This window comes from Lissotriton helveticus, chromosome 5_1, assembly GCF_964261635.1.
Source record: "Lissotriton helveticus chromosome 5_1, aLisHel1.1, whole genome shotgun sequence".
Lineage (NCBI taxonomy): Eukaryota > Metazoa > Chordata > Amphibia > Caudata > Salamandridae > Lissotriton > Lissotriton helveticus.
Genome location: NC_136065.1, coordinates 2,060,758,797 through 2,060,775,822, shown reverse-complemented (window position 1 = coordinate 2,060,775,822; position 17,026 = coordinate 2,060,758,797). Strand labels below are relative to the sequence as shown.

Sequence of the window (17,026 nt, the reverse complement as noted above, 5' to 3'; positions counted from 1 at the left end):
TCAAAACAGGGTGATTTGTCAAAAATGAACAGTTTGACATAAAAAGAGATTGTTGAAAAGTAAAATCCTTTAACAAAGATCGTTCAACTGCGATCCATCTGGGTAAGGGGATATCAGTAAAATCAAACGCTAATGAAAAGGCTTGTTTTATTAAGAAGGCAGAATGGTACGATCGGAAATCAGGGAAGCGTACTCCCCCTTCAGATTTAGGGCGTATAAGTTTTTGTAGGGAAATGCGGGGTCGCTTATTGTTCCACAAGAATTTAGAGCAGATAGAGTTTAGCCTATTAAAATACAATTTAGGGATTTTTACAGGAGGCATGGAAACAGTATATAAAATATGTGGGGAAATCATCATTTTGATGGTGTCTAAGCGACCCCACCATGAAAGGAAAAGAGGAGACCATGTCTGAAGGAGTGATTGAATTTTTTGAGTAAGGGAGGTAAAGGTCAGTTTGAGTGTGTCACGCAGAGTAGAGGAAAACCAAATACCCAGGTATTTGATCTTGGAGGGACACCAAGCAAAGTCGGTTGAAGCAAACATATATTGGTAACAGGATGAGTTGAGGGGTAGGACCTCTGTCTTGGAGAGATTAAGTTTATAACCAGAAACAGATGAGTATAAGTGGACTTCTTCTAAAAATGGGGGAAGGGAGGAGACAGGGTTAGCCATGTAGACCAGAACATCATCAGCATAAGCTGATATTTTTGTCTCAATCGATGATTGTTTGAATCCCTGAATAAGGGGGTTAGAGCGAATTTTAATAAGGAAGGGTTCAAGGCAAAGAATAAAGAGTAAGGGGGAGAGAGGACAACCTTGTCTTGTTCCTCTGGATAAGGGGAAAAAGTTGGAGAATTGATTATTAACAAAAACACTGGCGCGGGGAGCAGAGTAAAGGAGTCTAATCAGGGAAATGAAGTGGGGACCAAACCCAAACCAATGCAATGCCTTAAACATGAATTTCCAATTAATTCGATCAAACGCTTTCTCAGCATCTAGTGAAAGGGCAGCTAGAGGGGCCTTGAATTGATTACTGTGGGAAATAATATTGGCAAAAACACGGGCATTGTCTGCTGCAAGTCTACCTTTCACAAAGCCAACTTGATCGGTTGTGATTAACAGAGGAATAAGGGAATCTAGGCGAGCTGCTAAAATTTTGGCAAAAATTTTACAGTCGTAATTAATAAGGGATATGGGACGATAATTTTTGCACAGGGAGTGGTCTTTGTCAGGTTTGGGGATTATGATTATGAGGGCGTCCAAAAATGAGCCGGATGCTTTAGCATTTGCAATAAAGGAATTAAAAAGTTGTAAAAGGTGAGGAACAAAAATGGAGTGCATGTTGGCGTAAAATTCAATTGGGAGACCATCTGGACCAGGGGCTTTCGCTTTCTTAAGGGAGGTAATGGCCTTGAGGATTTCCTGAGGGGTAATGTCAGATTCTAATTGATGGAATTCTGTAGGAAGAGAAGGGGGAGGAGGAAGGCTTTCAAAGAAACGGGAAAGATCATCATCACCAGGATGTGTATCATCTGTATACAGGAGTTTATAATAATTGTGGAAGACCTGTGCAATATCCTCATCAGAGGAAACCTTTGAATTAGTTTCTTCATTGAGAATAGAGCCAATTGATTTTCGCTCAGATTTAATTTTAAGATAATTTGCTAGCATTTTCCCCGCTTTATTTTGACCTCCATGAAATTTAGATTTCACCTTCAAAAGGGTGTTGCAAGCTTCAACTGTGGCAATTTGATTAAGTTCAGATTTGGCTTTAATAAGTTGGAGGAGAGCATCCGGATTCTTGGAAGAAAAGTAAGAGTGTTCGAGGGTCTTAATGTTGGAGAGTTGGGCGGTGTATTTGTCCCTGTTGAGTTTCTTTTTCCTAGATACATAAGAGATTGTGAAACCTCACAATACAGCTTTAAAAGCATCCCAGTTGTTTGAAACTGATGTGTCTTGGGGTAAATTGAGGGAGAAATATTCAGAGATGAAACTTTTAACTTTAGACATAAAAACAGAATCAGAGAGAAGGAAAGTATTAAATTTCCAACGATTGAAAGAGGTGGCGGTGTGGGTCAGGTCAAAAGTGGCATATACAGGTGCATGGTCCGAAAGGAAAATGGAGCCAATTTCAGAATGCTGAATCGCAGGGAGAAGGGATTTGCTGACAAGAATATAATCAATTCTGGACCTGGTGTGGTGAACATTAGAGTAGAATGTGTATTCGAGTGAGTCCGGATTACAAGTTTTCCACACGTCAAAAAGGGGACGGGAGGCAATTGCTGATTGGAATGATTTATGTGTCTTATCCGGCTGGAATTTGGAGGAGGATAATCTATCCGAAAATGGGTCTAACCATTGGTTAAGGTCGCCAGCAAGGACCACGTTAGGGCAGTCAATAGATGAAATGAGGATTTTAATATCATTCCAAAATTTAGGGTCAGGACGGACAGGACCATAGATATTTAGGAGCACCATAGTTTTATTTTGTATAGACACTTTTGACATAACCCATCGACCCTCAGCATCCGATTGAGAAGATAAAATTTGAACATCCAAACCTTTACGAAATAAAATAGCAACACCACCTTTTTTATCAATCGCAGGAGAAAATACCACTTGACGGCGTAGTCCTTAACGTCAATCCGACTAGAAATCCGTTACAGTACAGTGCTCCGGGGGCCTGCACCGAGGTCCGGGACCGGGCGGCACCGATCGGTGTACAGCTGTGGCAAATCCGACCTCCGGGACAGACGGGAATCGTGTGGGCCTGGCTGTGGCCTAACACCGGGACTGAAGCCGGGGCCTAATTTAGTCCACAGGCCCGAGAGTGAGGCGAGGAGGCGGCGGAGCATGGTAGAAGAAGACCCGACGGCGGGAGCTGAAATTTGAATCAGCGCGACGCGCTGTGGCTCTGACACCCCTGGGGGACCCAAAACATAATTGTGGTGCTCGAGACATGATACAGAGAGCAGCAACTACGCGGTGAGGCCCACAGAGTGCACAGCAGCCGGGGGCTCGAGTGGTGGCAGGCAGTGAGTGATACTGGCCTGGGGGCAGTGGGGGAGCACATCCTCTGAGCAATACAGGACTTTGGGGTGTCGGAACGATACAGCGGCAGTCACCCAAACAATTATTCACTTACTGCCGATTCCCCCCCCCCAACCCCAGCAAGAAGTGAGCGCTGGCACGGAGTGGGGCAGGGAGCCCACGACTGACCCTGTGCATAATTATGAAGTGATAGGAGAAGACAACGTGGACTATAGGGCGAAAGCCACAGGCACGAGAGCGAAAGTGCGGCCGACCACAAAACGCAGACTTCGGAGAGCCGGATGCCGGGCGGCAGTGGCGCACTAGCCCGTTACAACATCGCTCAGCTCGTTGAGGCCTGTGGGGGACCCCGGACTTGGCGACTGGCAGGGCACACCACCAGATGGACGGGGAACATTACGTTGTGCAAAGCATAACCCCCCACTAGTGAAGACACCATGTCGGGCAGGGGCCCACGGACTCAGAACACACAGGCAAAGCTGGATAAATATGCTTATGATAAAGGACTCCCGCCACTCCCAGAAGGGCGCGCCTCATCGGGCAAAGGGTCGGATGGAGATGGGGTGAAAAAGGTGACACTAGAGGACATTATGGCGGCCCTCTCAAGTGTACAGACCACAGTGGGGACTATATCTACGGACGTCAGCTTACTCCGCGCAGATTTATAGAAAATGGCGGACAGGGTCAAGGAGGTGGAGATTGTCACAAAATCCTTGGTGACGGAAACAAATGAGTTGCAGACGGCCATGTCACGACTTGAGGCCGAAAATAAACAACTGGCGGAGAAGCTCAACGACCAGGAAGGACGCTCCCCCCGGAACAATGTAAGCATTATTGGTATTCCGGAAAGCAAAGGGACTCAAGCAATGGACCTATATGTTAAGGAACTGGTAAAAACGAGACTGCAACCGAAGAGCTTATCAAGTTTGTTCTCGGTGGAACGAGCCCACAGGGTCCCGGGCGGAAGGCCGAAACCAGGAGCTCCCCCTAGGCCGGTACTCACCAGACTATTTAATTTTTGAGATAGGGATGCCATCCTACAAACAGCGAGAATCTCCCCATCAATTCGAATCCAAAATTCGACAATTGCCTTCTTCCCGGATTACACAGTGGCGGTCTCCCGGCGTCGGTGGAGTTTCATGGAGGTGAAAAAAGCTCTGCAGGCACAGGAAATTCCCTACTCTATGTTATTCCCAGCAAGGCTTAGGGTGGTGGCGGAGGACAAGACGTGGTTCTTCAAAACACCAGAGGTGGCCTATGATTGGCTCGATGGATGGCGGAGTGTGGAAAAACAGCGTCGTGGGGATAAAAGCCAGCAGCGCCGTGAGGAAGAGAAAAGCACCAGCAGCCAAGGCTCAAGACATCTAGATCCGGAACACTCGCCACGATCAGAAGCAGAAGAGGTCGTCCAAGAATGACTTTGCTAACCCGACTGTACCCGGGAGAATGATCCCTTGCACTGTACCGCGGTCGAGCCGCTCTTGGATACCGGACTGAGGCAGGCCCTGGAGCGGAAAGAGGACTGATGCTTTCTTTGGACTCTTTACCCCTGTCAAGCAAGTATTGTGGTTGGGTTTGGGAATAAGCACTCTGCTGAGTTGGGGTGGTGGGCGGTTTCAAGTCCGTTAAGCAGGGAGGCAGGGAGGGAGGAGGGGACCTGGGGGGGGGGGGGAGTTCGGAATTGTTTTAGTTTTGTTCTAGTTTCAAATGCAGATGGCAGTAAGGCAGAGAATCGAGCAGGAGGCAGACCCTTGATAGTGTATCTCAGGCAGCAACTCCAGATATATGTACACCGCACACATGGCAGGGGGTTCATAACCTGATAGGGCCCAGACGGCAGCGCGGGACGCTCACAAGACGTCTCTAAAGCTAGTTACATGGAATGTCAGTCGACTGGGCGATAAGATAAAGAGAGGATTAGTTCTGCAGGCACTGAAGCGCCAAGGCCCCACATTAGCATTACTGCAAGAGACACACCTCAGGGGGACGGCATGCAAAGCATTGGATAGATGGGGATATAAAATGGCAGTACATTCCAAGTTTTCATCGGGATCTAGGGGGACGGGAATACTAGTGAGGAAGAACTCTCACTTCATAGTGCTCCAAACTAAAACGGATGACCATGGGCGGTTTGCAGTGCTACAGGGTTAATGGGAAGGCAAACTCCTCAATGTCATGTCAGTATACATCCCACCGGCGCTACACGCGGTGGCACTCCCGGCGCTCAGTGAATTCCTCCTAGCCCTGCCGGAAGGTGACCTTATTATGGGAGGGGACTTCAACGCTATAATAGACGCCACCATGGATAAATACCCGCCCAGATCCCCATCGACTGGCACGTCTCGCCTCCAGGGCTTCACAGAAGCAATGTGCCTAATAGATGTCTGGAGGCATGCACATCCCACGACACAACACTACACGTATCACTCAGCAGTGCATAATAGTCTGTCCAGAATAGACTACTTTCTGATGTTAAACACGACCCTACAGAATGTTACAGAGGTAGACATCAGACCCAGGGGTATCTCGGATCACTCTCCGGTAATGCTGACGGTCTCCAACCGATGGAAGGCGCGCCGGAGGATATACCCTACCTATCCAGGGTACCTCCATGTTCCCCAAATAAGAAAGGAACTACGTACGGCCACAAAACATTTCTTTAACGAAAATGTAGCATCGGTTAGCTCGCCCTCAATGGTATGGGAAGCTTATAAGACAGTTCTTAGAGGACAAGCGATAGCTTCTATCACGGGATATAAGCGGGAGAAACAGAAAGAACTCTCAGAGCTAGAAATAGCGTTGCAGGCAGCCGATACAGAACACTCGGCAGACCCCACTCCAGATATAGCCCACACTCTGCACCTTAAACAACAACAGTATAAAGCGCATCTACAGGAAAAGACGGAAGCTAACATAATGGCGACCAAGCACAAAATTTATGATGTAGGAGACAAAGCAGGTAAGCTGCTGGCGTGGCTGGATAAGCGTGAGACAGGTACTAAAGGAATACGACATATTGAAAAGACAGACGTACATCTCACGACAGACCCTGAGGACATAGTGGATACACTGGCTCATCACTTCCGGGAAGTTTACACGCCGACATTAGAGATAACTGAGGACGAAGTGAGGGAATTCCTATGGAATATGGAGATGCCAACTCTCTCGCAGGCGGCAGCCCAGGACTTAGAGGCAGAATTTACAACTGAGGAATTGCACTTGGCAATTAGAGTGCTGCAGTCAGGCAAGGCGCTGGGACCCAACGGGATCCCGATTGAGTGGTACAAACAAATGCCGGACACCGTTGGCCCACCTCTACTGGCAATGTATAACGAAAGCTTAGAGAAGGGTGAACTGCCGCTAGACCAACGAATAGCGACGATAGTTGCGATCCCAAAACCGGGTAAGCCCCCGTCTGAATGTACTTCCTACCGCCCTATATCTCTACTGAACGCGGAAGCGAAGATCTTAGCTAAACTATTAGCTAATAGATTAATGACTCACCTGCCTCAATTAATACACCCAAACCAATCAGGCTTCATGCCTAATAGGAATATGGCACTCAACCTCCGACGCCTGCACGGAGTACTGGCGAAGGCTCCATCACTGGCGCAGCCGGCAGTGATACTGTCATTAGACGCGAAGATGGCCTTCGATATGGTGGACTGGAGGTATCTCTTTGTCGTCCTGCAGCGTCTGGGGTTTGGGCCTAGATTCTGTGCGTGGATACGGCTCCTTTACACAAAACCCGTGGCACATGTAATAGCTAATGGCCATATGTCAGGCGAGATTCCATTGGCGAGGGGGACGCGTCAGAGTTGCCCCCTGTTGCCACCCCTGTTTGCGCTGGTCCTGGAGCCCCTGGCAACACTGGTCTGAGGGACCCCATTGCTGAAAGGTATTCAGTGGAGGGAGGGTTGGGAAGATCGCCTCTCTCTCTATGCAGACGACATCTTGGTGTACCTAACAGACCCAGAACATTCGATACCAGAGCTCCTCAACATATGCGACAACTTCGGCAAGATGTCGGGGTACATGATAAATTGGTCCAAGTGGGTTCTATCAGCCTGATTCATCAAGAAAGGAAACAGCGACTCTCAACTAGCGATTCACAGCGAATCGCAAATGGAAAGGCGCAGATCGGAATTCATCATAGATAGCGAGTAATCAAAGCGATTCGCACACGGGCGCTAAAATCGATAGCGAGAAAATGAAATCGCCGAAAAAGTCGCAAAAACCCAGATATTCCAACTCTATTTAGCACCACACAAATCTCCCCGCGTGCATGCCGCACATGTGCTGGTGGACGGTCGTCCCCTTCAGACTCACTGCCAGAGATCTCTACTGGTATCCGGCGCTTGGTTGCAATGTTGTGTAACATTGCGCAGACAGCCACAATGCGGCAGTACACATCAGGACTGTAGTACATGGCCCCACCTGTCTTGTGCAGTATGCGGAACCGGCTCTTGAGTAGGCCGAATGTCCGTTCTATACAATTCCTTGTCCGTATGTGAGAAACATTGTACCGCCGTTGCTGTGGTGTAGCCGGGTTGAGGTATGGGGTGAGGAGGTATTCCCGGAAGGCGTAGCCGCTGTCACCTGCATGTGAGGAGCAGAGGGTGAGTGCCTGTGCTGCGCAGCTACATCATTGCAATGTGTAATTGTTGACAATGTGTACTTACCAAGTAGGTGTCCTTCCCCAAATTCTCCCCTGGCCAGTCGTGTGTGGAGGCCGCTGTGCCGGAATATAAAAGAGTCATGGGTACTCCCTGGGTACTGGGCCACGATGTCAGTTATGATAGTCTTGGCATTGCAGACCATCTGTATGTTGAGGGAGTGGTATGACTTCCGATTCCGGTACATGTACTCCGTCGCAGCTGGGGGGCAGATGGCAATGTGGGTGCAGTCTATGCATCCTATCACAGATGGGAAATGGGCCACATTGTAGAAGTTTAACTTTGTCAAGTCCAGTTCCTGTTGGCTGGTGGGGAATCTGATGTGTCGGTGTAGCTGGGTGAGCATTGCGTCAACAAAACTCCGGAGGCAGCGTGACATGGTGGGCTGGGATATCCCCCCTGCTGCGGCTACTATCCCCTGGAAGCTACCAGAGGCCAGGAGGTGCAGGCTACACAATACCTGTACATGTGTAGGCACAGCATTGGTCCGCCTTGTTGGGTGCTGCATCAGGGGGTCAAGGTCGTGTATGAGTTGAATTATCATGGCCCCATTCAACCGGTACTTCGCATAGATCTGCTCCCTGGTTTGTCCCAGCAGGGTGATCCGCTGGCGGAATATCCTCTCCTGTATTCTGCGTCTCCTCCGTGCTGCTCGCTGTAGCCTTCGCCGCCTGACCACCATGTACATTCCTGGCATTGTGAGACACCAACTGCTGCTGCTGTGTCTCCTTATGTGTGTTTGGTCAGCCCTGTCCCTGTTCCTGATTGGCCAACTGTTTTTCAAAATTTTCGCTAATCACTTTTATGGTTACCACCTGCTTTGGGTTGTCCTTAATTTGCGCGGCGCTAATGGAGATTTTGAGGTTTTTCGCTATTAGAGAATTTTCATGAATTCCGATTGCGCTAGTATTGCGAATTCGCTAAATTTATTCTCTAATTCCGTGCTTTGGCGCTAACCTACTGGGATTCTGAGAATTTATTAGCGAATTCGCAATCTTTGTTTTGCGCTTTGGTTATTTTCTTCATGAATGCCGATTTGGGTAATTGCGGGCGCAATGGCATTTTCGCAGCTATTGCGCCCGCAATTTAGCTTCATGAATCAGGCTGTATATGTCTTGCGGGGACCTGCACCACACCTTCCTCCCGACTACCAGCTAGTAACTACAAATGACTCCTTTAAGTACCTGGGTATACATATAACAAAAGATCCAATTGAGTTTTTCTCCAGAAATCTGGCTCCCCCCCCTGGAGAGACTGAGTAGGGACGTGATACATTGGGCATCCCTACCCTTCACGCTACTGGGCAAAGCGGCGTTGTACAAGATGATGGCCCTGCCCCGGTTCCTCTATGCTCTAGAAAATACGCCCTTCCTCATCCCACCCCGATACTTTAAACAAGTAGCTGCACAGGTGTCCGCACTTCTCTGGGGCCATCACCCGGCAAGAATAGCACAAGAAAAACTATACAAAAGCTGGTATGACGGCGGGATAGCACTCCCTGACCTACAGTTGTATTATTGGGTGGCGCACCTTAAGGTCATCAACCAGTGGATCCACGCACCTCAAGAAGATCCAGCGTATAGGGCAGATAGAGCCCAACTGGGCACGAATAATATGCTGGCGGTCCTGTATAACAAAGGGCAGGCAATGACACTAGAGGGCCCCACAAAACACACGGCCACGTTATGGCATACAGCACAGACACGGTTGGGATGGAGAGGGGTTATCACTAAACTTACTCCACTGGGACAGTTGAGGAAAAAACTGGGACAGTTGAGGAAAAGCAGGAGCTTCGACCTGTGGGACAATATTGGCATCTCTACAGTAGGCGACCTATGGCCATTTACACAACTACAACTCCAACTTGACCTGGGCCCCACCGAGAATTATAGATACTTGCAAATAAGACCCGCATTGCTACCGGCGATACCGCAAGATACCGAGGTTCCAGATTCAGCCCCGCTGGAGGACCGTCTACTTACTGACTACTTGCAAAAAAGGGCCACGTCCTTCACATACAGAAAGCTAATAAATAATCTGCCAGACCCGACGATCACACTACGGGGTAGATGGGTAGCAGAGGTAGGGGACATTGATGACTCAGAATGGCAGGAAGCACTGGCATCGCCTAGAGAGGTGAGGATCTCTGCAAGGCTCCGGTTAGTACAACTTAAGATCCTGCACCGAGTATACTACACCAGGACTACATTACATAAAATACACAGGGCACAACACCCATACTGCCTTAGAGGATGCGGGGAAGAGGGTTCTTTTATACACACAATGTGGGAATGTGCAGCTATAACAGACTACCGGCGTTAGGTGCTGCGTACAATCTCACAAGCGATAGGTGTATCACTCCTGCCTGAACGGTGCAGGTGCCTGCTCAACATATGGGAGCTAAATGACCTTACACGGCACGGGCAAGCATGGGTCACTTTGAGACTCATGGTTGCAAAACGGAATATTGCCCAAAAATGGGGGGCAGTGGAGGTACCGACATTAGCGGCCTGGTGCAGAGACATGGATCTGAACATGGTCACTGAACGGACAGTGTCTGCCAATCAGAAGAGCCCCCGCAAATGGTCTAAAATATGGTCGGCCTGGAATGCCTATCGAGGGGACATTTGTGACCCAATACCAGAGTCTGAAGGCGACAGCACAGACGAGGAGTGAGGGCGAGACAATGGGATTGAGGGGTTGGGCACTGCTGAAAGGGTCACTGCGGAAAGTATGGTTGGCTATTGCTTACACAACAGTATTGTATATGAATGTTTATAACCTGATTACCCTATATGCTTCTCTGTATATTGTCATAACTGCTGATGGATTGGATGAAAACAATAAAAACAGTTTTCACAAAAAAAACTAACTTTTCAAACTTAATGAAAGAGAAAATAAGATGGGTCCAGCATCCGGTCCAGTCTTGCATTATGGGCCGTGTTGGCTGCCATCTAATTCATAAATAGGGCAGCAGTGCTTTAGAATCTACAAATAACTCTTGCGGCGTGAGCCCAGGTCCTCAAAGGCTCTGGTCCTGGGGAATAATGTGGGCCATGAGAACCAGTGGGTCTGCTGGGAATGCTGTCTGAGTGCCAGCTGCTTGGGCTGGTAACAGAGTGCTTGACTTCGGGAATCAGCTCCAGCAATATTAGACATTGTTTGCAGCTGCTGAGATTCCATGCTGGAGCCATGAAGCATTGAGGAATGTACTGTGGAATATGTAAAACTGGTCTATCCCTAATCCTCAAGTATTGCAGAGACAGTTTCCCTTGGAGAAAATATAGCCCTGAATCTCCTATAAAGTCATCTATTCCATTCAACCCCAATCACTTACATACTATACATACATTGGGAAGTGTGACCATATATCTCCTAAATACACTCAAGGCAACTAAAATTATAAAAGAATTGTTTTACAAATGTATTTATTGATTTAAAAATCTGAGAATACACTTTAGAAGCGGCACCTGGCATAATACATAACACTGATAGTATTTTACATTCAATTACGAACAATTATTATAGCAAATATTAATAACACATTAAAAACAACAATCAAAAGTAAAAAAGAGAGTAAATTTTTCAGACAAAAAAAACACTATGGGGTCGATTCCGATCCGGTAAAAAGCGCTCCGATTAGCTGTACGGAGCCTTTTTCCCGTACGAATCGTACACCTACAACGTCCCCGTACGAACTAGCAAGTACGATCCTAACCCAAAGCGCCACTCCATACGACTCGTACCAAACACCGTACAAATAAAAAGTACATACGGATTCACTCCGGCCGACGCTGTACGCCACGTCCGTACGTAAATTGACAGCCATTTCCGAACCAGGAAGTACGATCCATGTTGACGACACTCCGTACGACCCTTTTTCTACGGGAGCTGAAAACAGCCGTAAAAGCAGAGTTCGCGCCGAAACAGGTACGGAACAGCCCCCCGGGTACGGCTCGTACCCCCCATGATCGCAGGGGTATGCACCGTACCCCTGCGATCACGGGGTGTACGAGCCGTACCCCCATTGTACGATCGGTGTACGTGCCGTACCCCATTGTACGGTGGGTGTACGAGCCGTACACCCATCGTACGATCGGTGTACGGCTCGTACACCGATCGTACAATGGGGTACGGCTCGTACACCCATCATACAATGGGGTACGCCTCGTACACCCATCGTACAATGGGGTACGGCTCGTACACCCCATGATCGCAGGGGTACGGTGCGTACCCCTGCGATCATGGGGGGTACGGACCGTACGGTGTGTATATGTTTGTGTGCTTTTCCGTACGACTCGCCCTTACCTGACGTGGACCGTACGAATCGCGTCCTCATACCCCAGTCCGGATCGTACTCGTCGGGTCGTACGGCATGTGTACGAGTCGTACGGTATGTGTACGAGTCGTACGGTTCACGGTTTCAGCCTTGCAATACGTACGGATTGCGACGATTCGGACGGATTCACGGAATGCGGATCGTACTTGGCGACTCGGTTGGACGGGTACGATTCGTACGGAGAGGGCTCCGGATACAAATTGTACGGACGTTTTTTTTCCCGAATCGGAATCGACCCCCATCTCTAGTGGAGTGGTGTGGCTCACTGGTTAGAGGCGGCAGACCCGGGAGCAAAAGTCGGCCTGGGACCAGGGTTCAATTCCCGACGCGGCAGGGTCGTGGACCAGGGTCAGCAGAATGGACAATTCTCGCCTCGGTGCCTACTCTAACCTGGGGTCCCACTCGGCAACTCTGGGCATTAGCTTGCCTAATCTCCACAACTGCTCCATCAACGCCGGGGATGCCTGGCTCCACCTTGGGGATTCCCAGTAGGGACCATCCCACAGGGAAAGCCAGGACGGGTTCCCCAGTGGTATACAGCGCCAGGACGCCCCTTTGCTGGGGCAGCTGTGCGCTTTACAAGTATACGACATTTCATTTCACATTTCTTCAACAGCATACACATCCGTAATAGAAGAATGTTGAGGGCTACTGCCTGGTACTGTTCAATTTGTTAAATTCTCATTGCCAATAGCTGTTAGACGGATTGTGTACTTCTCTACAGGACGTCGACGCGTTTCGATGGGTTCTTATAGCACCATCTTTATCACGATAAGACAAGAATCTCAAAGAATATTTCTTTAAAAAAGCATTTGATCTGTTTAAAACCTGTTGAATAAAAAACAAATGTCAATCAGCAAAACAGGGTAATGGCATAGTTTAAAATATCACAGTCTTCAAAATCGACCTTTATACATGGTTTCTCTTGCACAGTATTCCATGGTACAATAATCATGTGTGTTCACATTCAGAATTACTCAAATATTCTAGTGTGATATAGTTTCGGCATTGGTACCGTTTAAGAGCCGTACAGTAATGGTTTTAACTAAAAACAAAAGGGGGTGGAGGAGGTTGTTTGCCCATTCTAGTACTTGCCTATAATCATGCACCATTTGTTTAATATGCAATTAATCTTTGCAATGATTACGCATGATCGTTTCCCAACTCTTAGCTAAACCATGTTCATCTTCCCATGTTCGTTGATTGATAATATGCCCCATGGTTCTAATGTTTCCCTGATAAAAAGGAGAGCGTGCTTCCCTTGCTTTCCACTTTCGCCTCTTAAGAATGTCGAGGTTCACCTGTAATGATTAGGGTTTGAAAAATAAATCAAAGTGTTGCGCTCGATTAACTCTCCTCAATAGGCTCTCCGATACTGTAGTCAGAAGCCATCTCTCGTTCTGGAAAGTAAACTATCCCTTATGTCACTATCTCCAGTATATAAAGATCAGCAAAAAGTACGTTTATCCAATTATCACCACATGCCACAGACAATACCACGCAGGAGCGTGCAGCTACCCGAGTAAGTGGGGAGCCAAATGTTATGACGAGGAACGAATTTCTTAATTATGTAGTGGGAAAAAGTTTAGATAGTGGGAGAGTACAGTGACAGAGGTATTGTATAGAGATTGCTTCCGTTTCCAAAAGATAGGCGAACGACAGAGGAGAGCTATAGCACGAATAATATTGGTACAACAATATAATCTGCATAAGCAATAGAGACTTGCCCTTCCTCTTTTGACGTCACCAGTAAATATTGGATAGTACCTGGGGCACATGTTTTAGCACCTCCGGTTGCGTCCATCACGCTAAGAACGGCCAGCGATACTTATCGCTGGCCGTTGATAATATGCCCCCAATTATATGCCCCCAAGCTCTTCTCTGACTATCGTCCTAGATTAATCGTTTCCAGAGAGACTGAGGTATTCAGCCCTTTACCTTGTGTATTTTTTTAGAGAGCCACTCATTGGGCCAGTATGTACATTCGTCTCTGGGGCAGATCTAGCGACGCCTTCGAACCATTCCATTCCACATAGAAGAGGTCATCGCTGCCCATGTCTATCTGGTTTAACGTAAGAACTCATTTTATTTCCTGTATACCATTATTTTGAGATTTTCCTTCGGTGGGAGCGCAGACTAGTCAGCCTCTTCCTGTATGAGTTTTACAGAGACTGCAAAGTCAGGCCAGATTTTTATCAGAGTGACATTAAAAGCCTCATGAATACATCTTCTTGTCTAATGTAGAGTAATTAAAGGTGAGCCTCGCGTGCTCTCCAGGCGACATTAATAGGCTGCTGAGATCACCGTACTTATTATTTACTACTATTATCTGGACTCGAAATCAATCTTTTTGAGACAATAATTGGAGTGCAAATTATTTTGCCAGAATGGTTGCACCACAACGCCTATAGGAAACAGGAGGCATTGACCCCAACTAACCGTGAAGTATATGCTCAGGGTGGCGGAAGCAGCCACAAACCCTATCGGGAAGTGAGGCCTGTTCCCTTTAAATGAGATTATGAGACGGGAAGAGTTGGCTATAGGCATGATGGTCTGAGAGACAGATGAATGGGCGACGGTATGACTGGAGATTTAATTTAATTGCGGGTTTATATAGCGCTAGGAATCGACTCCCGGAGGAGTATCTCCACGCTTCGACCGCTGGGGAACCCGTCCTGGCTCACCCTGAGAGATGGTCCCTGATGGGTATCTCTAAGGTGCGACCAAGCATCCCCGGCGGTCTGGGGGGGCCGTTGTGAAGATGAGGCAAGCTGATGCCCAGAGTTGCCGAGTGTGGTTTCTGACTAGAGTAGGCACCGAGGCGAGAATTATCGAGTCCGCTGACCCTGGTCCACGACCCTGCCGCGTCGGGAATCGAACCCTGGTCCCGGGCCGTTCTCTGCTTACGGGTCTGCCGCCTCTAACCAGTGAGCCACACTTCTCCACTGATGGTGGGAAGAGTGAGACATATATACCTAGGGAGGATGTATGCCGTTACAACGCATACTTTTACAACGCCTACCTTTACAACACATTTTTTACAACGCAACATCCATTACAACGCATTCCATTACAACGCATGCATTTACAACGAATTTTTTAAAACTACCTTTACAACGCATTCCATTACATCGCATACTACCTTTACAACGCATACCATTACAACGCATAACATTACTTTGCATTTAAGGTAAGTATTGGATAGTGTAGGGGTAAAAATTACTATTCTAACTCCACGGGGTGCAACAGTAGGGTAAGTGTTGGCTAGTGTAGGGGTAAAAATTACTATTCTAACTCCAGGGGGTGCAACATTAGGGTAAGTGTTGGATAGTGTAGGGGTAAAAATTACTATTCTAACTCCAGTGGATGCAACAGTAGGGTAAGTGTTGGATAGTGTAGGGGTAAAAATTACTATTCTAACTCCAGGGGCTACAACAGTAGGGTAAGTGTTGGATAGTGTAGGGGTAAAAATTACTATTCTAACTCCAGGGCGTGCTACAGTAGGGTAAGTGTTGGATAGTGTAGGGGTAAAAATTACTACTCTAACTCCAGGAGGTGCATCAGTAGGGTAAGTGTTGGATAGTGTAGGGGTAAAAATTACTATTCTAACTCCAGGGGGTGCTACAGTAGGGTAAGTGTTGGATAGTGTAGGGGTAAAAATTACTATTCTAACTCCAGGGGGTGCAACAGTAGGGTAAGTGTTGGATAGTGTATGGGTAAAAATTACTATTCTATGCATTGTAATGGTATGCGTTGTAATGACTGCGTTGTAATCACATGCGTTGTAGTGGTGTACGTTGTAGTGTCATGCGTTGTAATGGTTGCGTTGTAAAAGTTGTAATGGATGTTGTGTTGTAAAAGTTTCGTTGTAATGGTAGTGCGTTGTAAAAGTTGCGTTGTAAAGGTTGTTTCCCACCTAGGGACAATCAACGAACATGGGAAGATGAACATGGTTTAGCTAAGAATTGGGAAACGATCATGCGTAATCATTGCAAAGATTAATTGCATATTAAACAAATGGTGCATGATTATAGGCAAGTACTAGAATGGGCAAACAACCACTCCCCCCATTTTTTTTGTTAAAACCATTACTGTACGGCTCTTAAACGGTAACAATGCCAGAACTATATCACACTTAGAATATTTGAGTAATTCTGAATGTGAACACATGATTATTGTGCCATGGAATACTGTGCAAGAGAAACCATGTATAAAGGTCGATTTTGAAGACTGTGATATTTTAAACTATTTCTTTTCCCTGTTTTGCTGATTGACATTTGTTTTTATTTAACAGGTTTTAAACAGATCAAATGTTTTTTTTAAGAAATTTTCTTTGATAGTGCTTTTGTCTTGTCTTGATAAAGATGGTGCTATAAGAACCCATCGAAACGCGTCGACGTCCTGTAGAGAAGTACACAATCCGTCTAACAGCTACTGGCAATGAGTATTTAACAAATTGAACAGTACCAGGCAGTAGCCCTCAACATTCTTCTATTACGGATGTGTATGCTGTTGAAGACATACTGTGTTTTATTGTCTATGAAAAGTACTCTCTTTTTTACTTTTTATTGTTGTTTTTAATGTGTTATTAATATTTGCTATAATATTTGTTCGTAATTGAATGTAAAATACTATCAGTGTTATGTATTATGCCAGATGCCGCTTCTAAAGTGTATTCTCAGATTTTTTAAATCAAGAAATAGATTTGTAAAAAATCTCATTTGTAATTTTAGTTGCCTTGAGTGTCTTTAGGAGATATATGGTCACACTTCCAATGTATGTATAGTATGTTAGTGATTGGGGTTGAATGGAATAGATGAACTGTATAGGAGACTCCGGACTATATTTTCTCCAAAGGAAACTGTCTCTGCAATACTTGTGTATAACACCGCATTCCTTTGGATGGTAAGGGGTTCCTCTTTTTGATAATTATCCCTAAACCTTCCACCTGCATACCTC

At 46.8% G+C, this 17,026-nt stretch overlaps 1 protein-coding gene across 2 annotated transcripts in view; it reads left to right on the top strand.

Annotated features, from left to right (window-relative positions):
• The window catches only part of LOC144756289 (uncharacterized), a 199,403-nt gene that overhangs the window by 171,833 nt on the left and 10,544 nt on the right, over positions 1-17,026 (top strand). The gene's annotated exons all lie outside the window — the stretch shown is intronic.